This window comes from Falco biarmicus, chromosome 17, assembly GCF_023638135.1.
Source record: "Falco biarmicus isolate bFalBia1 chromosome 17, bFalBia1.pri, whole genome shotgun sequence".
In the NCBI taxonomy this organism is placed as follows: Eukaryota; Metazoa; Chordata; class Aves; order Falconiformes; family Falconidae; genus Falco; species Falco biarmicus.
In genome coordinates, this window is record NC_079304.1 from 1,658,438 (window position 1) to 1,665,731 (window position 7,294).

Sequence of the window (7,294 nt, forward strand, 5' to 3'; positions counted from 1 at the left end):
AGTCTGGCAGCCAGCCTTTGGGCTGAGCGTCCTCCTGTTGGCTCGCTTGCCTCAGCCGACGGCCGTCTCGCAGCGTGGTGTCAGGGGCTGGCAGCCTGCTCTTGCCCCCTTAGCCGGAGCCGACCTCCACAGAACACACTTGACCTCTCGGTTCTGTGGAGGGGGTGGTTCAGGCCTCCCAGATGTCATCTGCCCTCTGTAATTTGTCATCTTTTAAGGCATGATGCTCAAAAGTGGACAGTCTCCAGCTGAGAACTCCTCAGCAGTGAGCAAAGTGCACTAATTATCTACTGCATCTTGCATATGATAGTAAGTATGTATCTTTGGAGGAGAAAGAGCAGACCAAGTGGATAGTGGTCTTTTTGGACTTGAAAGAAAAGATACGCAAAATTACATGGAACACTTTTAATTAATTGCTGCCTGCTGAGAGCAGCTAGCAAGACAGCCCTTAGCCCCTCAGCATTCAGGCAATTAGTTAACTCTGTACTCCACCTGAGATGGTGGATCAGCTCTGTATTTATTCAAATTTTGGGTAAGATCAAAGTGAATCACTTCCGTGATTTATTGTCTGCAGAGAAAAATCTCTACATCTCATTTCTTCAAAGAGTGCAGTCTCCAGCTCAGGGATCAAAGCACTGCCAGGGAAATGTTCTCCTCTGGGGAGGGTTCATGACTGAGCTTCTCACTTCCTTAGTACCTTTTGGCAGGTGCTGTGCGTGACACGGAGCCTGTTCTTTGCTTGTGTCACCAAGGTCAGTCAGCCCAGAACCACCTTGCTCACAGTGGTGGGTGCAACCGCAACGCTTTGTCCTTGGCATTGCTGGCTGAGCAGCCCTTTTTCCTGGAAATCACAACTGGTTTGTGGTCAGGCAGGAGGAGTCCTCAGCTGCAGCTGGGCTGGGAACTGTAAGGGAACCAGTAAGAGAGCATGGGCTGCTGCAGATGGACCCGACAGCAGTGTCCTGCTGCCAGCACTGATCCTGGAGCTACTGCTGCCTTTAGAGTTCAATTTCTGAGACAAAAGCATGAGCCAGCCCCTGATGCAGCTCCCTGGGGCCTCCCATGTTCTCCTGCTGCACCTAAACTAATCAATCTGCATCTCCCTGTAGGTACTGGGTGAGACGCAATGGTCTGGGCAGAGCGTGTTTTTCAACAGTCTGGGGTGGAACATGTTGTGTGAGGCGTGGGGCCATGCTCTTTCCTTGGTCCCTGGTGAGTTGTGATGAGGTCCATCGCACATCACATAAGCAGCAGAAACATCTCGATTTTTCCACTAGTTCCCTGTCTGTAGGCTGTTTGCCACATGTGCAGGGGTACTGCTGTGCGGTGGGTAGCTGGGATCCAAGGTACTCCTGGAGTTGCAGTGAATTAATACAAGGCTGTCATCGAGCCATTTATACCTCCATCGGGTTAGGCAATTTTAACAAGAAAGAAACAGTCCCAGATGCTCGAACTCAAAGCAGGTCTTGCTTAAGGCTGAGGTTGTACAAGCAGGCACTGGAACTGCAAATTGTGAACTGAACTTGCAGTTAACCTCGAGGTAGGAAGTGTATTATAAACTGTCACAAACAGTAGCAGTCATGGTATTTGCTCATGATTATTTTGTGGGGTTTTTTCATTAAAAAGCTCCAATTGTGTATCAGGTAGTTAGTGATCAGATATATTTTAGAAGTGGTTTTATTCAGCAATCCCAGAATCCACAGGGAGAAGGTGTGGATTCCTGTCAGACTGGCAGGGCCACGTTCACCTGGCTTACCCTGCTGCTGGGAGGTCCCTGAGTTTCAGGGAGCACCAGGAGCAAAGCAGCAGCAAAGCCCAAGGAAAAGGAGAGAAAACGAGCACTAAAGAGGCAGAGCACTTCTGTAGCAGAGCAAATTCCTCCTCCTGCTCCCACCTCCACTGCATCCATTCTGGCTTGCAAAGGAAGATGGACTTCTGCAGCACAGAAAACCTCGTGGGAGAAGGGGACAGCTTCATGGCACAAACCTCCTGCTCCAGGAGCTCGTCACCTTGAAGATCACGTGAATGTGGCCCTGATCATCCTTCACAGGATGGCAAAATTTGGTGTGGCTTTTGGCACTGAGAAGCCTTTGGCTGGCTCCAGGTTTTTCTCTGGCCTTGTTCTACTGTTCAGTGACAGTCCCTTTGCTCGAGCCTGGCAGCCTGCAAGAAAGGTGGAGAAAAGCTCAGTTTGCAATTGTGCAAAATTCCTCCCCTCTCTTGGGGTCATCTGGGCAACTGGAGAACTGTGAGCTTGTCACTGATGGCTACAGACACACCAAATACACTGCCCTTCACTCCTGCACCTACCCACCCTGCCTCTCCTGTTCCAGGCAGTGCCACATGCTAATCAAAAGCCAAACCTTCATCCTTCAAATTGACCCCATCCTGGGGGAGGAGGGCTGTGAGCCAGATGGGGGGGTCCTAAATGCTTCTCAGCAGGCTTGGCCCTACTGGCCTGAGTGGCTGCCTCAAAGAGGTTTGGGTTGCAATTTGCCTCATTATTAGTGCTGACGTGCAGCCCCTCCAGGACACATTCTGTGCCCAGGGGAGCTACCTAATGATACATCACAGGAGCCGAATTGCCCTGCTGGTGTCGGCTGGGGAAGGGAGCTGGGCTTCAAAGGAACCCCCTCACTTCCTTTGTGTGGAAGAAATTTCCCCATGTCATTAAAACCAGTGGGCCTGCGAATCTGTAGCCGTTGGTGTTGGAAAACAGGATGGTGTTGGCACGGCAGGGCAGGGTAGCCCTCCCGAGAGGGATTCACTGGGGTCACTGATGCTCTGACACGGGGATGTCTCCTGCTGCGCTGCGAAGCGGTGCCGTGCTTGCAGGGGCAGCTGTGAGCTGATAATTTTACAGTGGATGGGAGACATGGCTGCTTGCTGGGGGCAGGCTTTCTTAGGATCTCACACATCCATGCCTGCTGGCACTCTGCACTTGGGGGTCAGGGGTGCTGGGCATGCCTCTGGAGTCCAGGGCAGATACAAGGACGGAGTGACTCGCCTCTGGAGGGTCTGTCCATCACCACTGATGCCAGAGCGCTGAGGGCAGTGACACTCACAGCCCTGGCACTAGGTGGAAGGTTTCTTGTCCTTGTGAGTGTCACATGTCTGTGCCATCCCTGACTCATCACACTGCAGTCCCTTGGCTCCTTTAGACCCTCAGCAAGAGGGTGCAGTCCCAGCGATGGTGCAGGAGGAGAGTTTCAGCAATTACTGTGAGCAAGCAGGAATGAGAGGTTGTCATGGATACCAATATGCAATTAGGGACCCAATTCTGCACTGCTCTGCTCCTCTTGTCCTCTCTTGCCCTGTTGTGTGGGATCTGTGGAGGCCCCACTTCATATCACAGAGATAAAGGTGATTGAAAAACTAAAGTTGTTGGAAACGTGGCTTTGGTTCCTAACTTGTTCACCCAGCTGTACCTTCCAGCCCCCATTTGCTGGGATGAGTCTGGATTCAAAGAAGTCTGCAGGAGGGGAAAGCTGGGACAACGGTTTTGAGTGAAGACCCCCAAACTCTCAAACCAGCATGGATATTCCAAACTGCACAAAGCCAGCATGTATTTCGGGCTACCCAATTGCTGGTGGTGGAAAGGAAGATGAGGGAAGAGATGTGTGCAAGGAGAGGGGTTTGGCAGCCTGGGGAGAAAGCCCTAACTCTGAATGTGCTGGGGAGATTAAACCTCTCCTGGGCTGGATTCAGGCTTCTGCAGAGAGCTGGGCAGCAGTTTTACTCAGCACTTATCCCCTGGGCTGTGTAGGACTGACGTTGTGACCTCCAGAAGCTTTACAAGTGCAGACAAGTTTCACCATGTTTTAATTTTCAGACGAAAACATCTCCCCAAATATAAAACTGAGAGGTCTCATTATTTCAGGCTGAAATGTTTTGGATTTCCCATTTGCAATTAATTTTTCTATTTATTTATCCAATGCCTTTTTTTTGTTTTTCATTCTGGCTAATAAAAAATTCCCGTTGCTCTTTCCCCACAGAGTTGATCACAGTGTTCTAGTTGGATTTTAGGCATAAAATAAATTCTGGACCAGACCCTTTTTTAAAAATGGCATTACTTAGGGACCTTGGGAAGATGAAATTTTGGTTCATGTGTTACTTCTGAAAAGGTTCTATTACATGCAGACACATGCACAGAATGGCCCTGATTTAACAGAAGACCTTTTTGGATCCAGAAAGACTGAAATCTGACATAAATAAGAATATTTTCAAGATGACTGCTTGCAAACATAAGCATCAAGTATTTATCTCAATCTGGTTAAATAGTGTGGGCAGATGACTACAAATGATTGTGATGCTGCCACTTACTGCCTTATTACCCCACACCAAAAATCCTTTTGATTTTCCAGAATCCTGATGATCTTGGTCTTTCTCTGAGACCCCAGTCCAGGGAAGCACCTAAACATATGCTGACAGACATCCCAGATGCGGAAAATACTGTGGGTGCTTAACAGACTTTTGAATTGAACCCAGGATGGGAGCAGCCTGCCTTTTTTTTTTTTTTTTTCTTGTTCATGTGGAACAGCAGCACTAGGAAGGCAGTGGGGGAGTGGAGTCTGACGTTGTAGGAAAGAATCAGGAACCCGTAAAACATCATGAAATTAAAGAGGCTTTTGACCAACCCCATAACAGAGTGTTTAGAGAAACGTGTGTGCTAGATCCGTGCTTGTTTGCATCCATGCCATCATCAGCTGGACACCTTCTTGCCTCCCTCCAGGCTACCAGCCCTGGTCTGCCCAAACCCCTTCCATGTCCCAGTTCTTTGAGCTCTCCTGGAGGAGGCTGGCTTATGGGGAATTTCACTGCCAGGCCTTTTGCTCGGCCCTTGATTGCAGAGGCCAGACAGCCTGTATTGAGAGCCAGCTCCCCCCAGCCCTTTCCCACCGACTCACGGTACAGCCCACGCAGCTGGGGACTGAGGACAACCATGACTCCCGCCCACAGCCCCCACCATGGACCTGCTAATTACACTTGTCTCAAGATTAGTCAGAAGGAATCTGTTCTCTCCGAGCTGGGCTGCGGAGCTAAGTTGGGCAGCAGCTGCCACTGCCTCCTCACTGCAGCCCATGCCAAGCGAGCAGTCTCCTTACGCATTGCTGGGTCTCTGGCATGTACGCAGCCTCCTCAAGGCAGCGGGTGGGCATTAGCTTTGCCTCATTAGCGTGATTGTGGTTTGGGCTGCAGCCCTGCTGGCAGGCAGGTTCATTCAAAAGGGGGTTTGCAGCGCCCTTTAGGATTTTGCAGGGGGGAGACGCTGAGAGTGACTGAAGCGGTGGAGCAAATCCAGGCTCCACGGCAGGGGGAGACCCCCAGTGCTCCTCAGCCCCTGTGTCTCTGGGAGCTGTACATAGCCTTCCCCCAGGGGCTTCACCTCCAGCCTGGCAGAGCGACTTCAAGGTGATGGTCACAGAACTGACTTGCCCGTTTCCTCCGCCTCCTTTCCTTTGGCTTTACCCCAGGTCTCCGCGCTCCCTGCTTCAGGGACTCTGGAATCCAGCTCTCCCATCTCTGCCTTTCCCCCTACCTTTGGCTCGTTGATGTCAAAGCTGTGTTTAATCACCTGCTGCGGTCCTGCCGAGGAGCTTGGTGAGCTGGAGGAGAGCCAAGAGGAGCAGGAGAACCACAGAGCTTTACAGCTAACCAGGGGCCCTCCTGTAACCCCCTGCCCACCCCTCCTGCCTAGAGACCCCCCGGCCCCTCCCCTCAGACAGCGCATCACTGCTCTGCCTCTTCTCCACTTTTCCCCCTCCTCTCCTCGCCTCTCCCAGGTGGTTTCCAGGATTCCTGCCTGGGGACTGGCCGTTGATGGGCAGATTGGTCTGCAGGCGATGGATGAATGGCACCATCTCACCCTTCACTGGCCCTCAGCAAACACTTGCCAGCCCATGCTTTCTGCTAAGGTTCCTTGGGACAGCTTAGCGCCCCTGGAACTGCCGTACTGAACACAAGATCTGGGGCTGGACCCATATCCCTGCTCTGAATTTGCTATTTCTACACCCAAGGAGCAGAGCAAGCCCCTTCCCTTGTAAAGAAATGAAGCTGGGTTAATTAACAGTATACAGCTGTGGGCTGGCTTCAGGGGCTGATGTGGATGATGTGCAGCTGTGGCTGGTTCCTGCTAAGTAGTTAAATAGCTCTAAGGAGCCTATGGAAGAGGAGCAGCCAATGAAGAAAGATCTGCAAGAAGCAGAGGGGTGAGAGAGTGTGCTCCGGGTATAGGAGGGACAAGGAAGATACAGCAGGGGGACTTGCCTGAGGAGTATGAAGAAACAGCCCGGCCAGTAGAATCCGACCGACGGTAAAAGCCTTGTTGTAGCCTACTGGTTTGTTTGTGCTGCAACATTCCCTGGCTCGCATTTCCCGGCCCCCTGCAGCCCCCTGCCCGCGCGGCGCGGCTGCCCTCTCCCGGGCTCTCCCGCAGCCGCTGGGCGCCGGGAGGTGCCGCCTACGGATGCTGCTTCTGGGCGGCCGCGAGGGGGGGAATCCGTCGCCCAGCCCTGTGTCCCCCTCTGAAAATGAAGAAGTGTGAGGTTGAGCTTTCTCCTGCCCTGTCCTTTGTCACATTGACCCTAGCAAATGCTCTGGCTGAAGCTCTTCCCAGGGGTTGCTTTTTCAGAGGTGTGTAAAAAAAAATAAAAAATAAATATAGTCATTCCTTAGTGCAAGACTGCTTGGGAATGATGCTTTCCACAACTAAGGACAAACACTTGGTTCAACCTGGATGATAGGTCCCCTCCTTGTAACGCTCAAGTCCTGCTGCACCTGGAGCATCCAGTGTGGCAGAGCTGGAGTAAGTAGCAAGGAGTGAGGCTGTGGTGAGCAGGGCTGGTGCAGACCACCGAGTCAGACTGGACCATCTCTACTCATGTTGACTGTGAATGGGAAGCCACATCCTTTGGCAGGGTGGTCAGTGAGGAGAGGGTCCTCCCGCTAATACCTGGACACAGGCTGGATGGGGACCCTGCTTCACCTGGAAAGAGGAACGCATGGGTCAGGGAGGTCCAGGAGGAGAGCTTTGCAGGTCTCACTCCTTGGTGTTCCCAGCTGGAGGTGGCTGGCAGGTCCCAAGGCAGGGCTGCTGGCTGTCCTGGGAGGAAAGCAGAGGAGCAGTGCTTGGGCTCAGCTTGGCAGGTGCTCACCTTGCTCTGGTCTCCTCTCCAAGGGTCCTGTTGGCTTTCCAAGGAGTCGGAGCAGAATATTTCCACCTCCATGCTGATCTATTACCTGAGCAGCTACAAAGTACCAAAGGCAGGATCCTCATGGTCCCCAGCACCCTGGG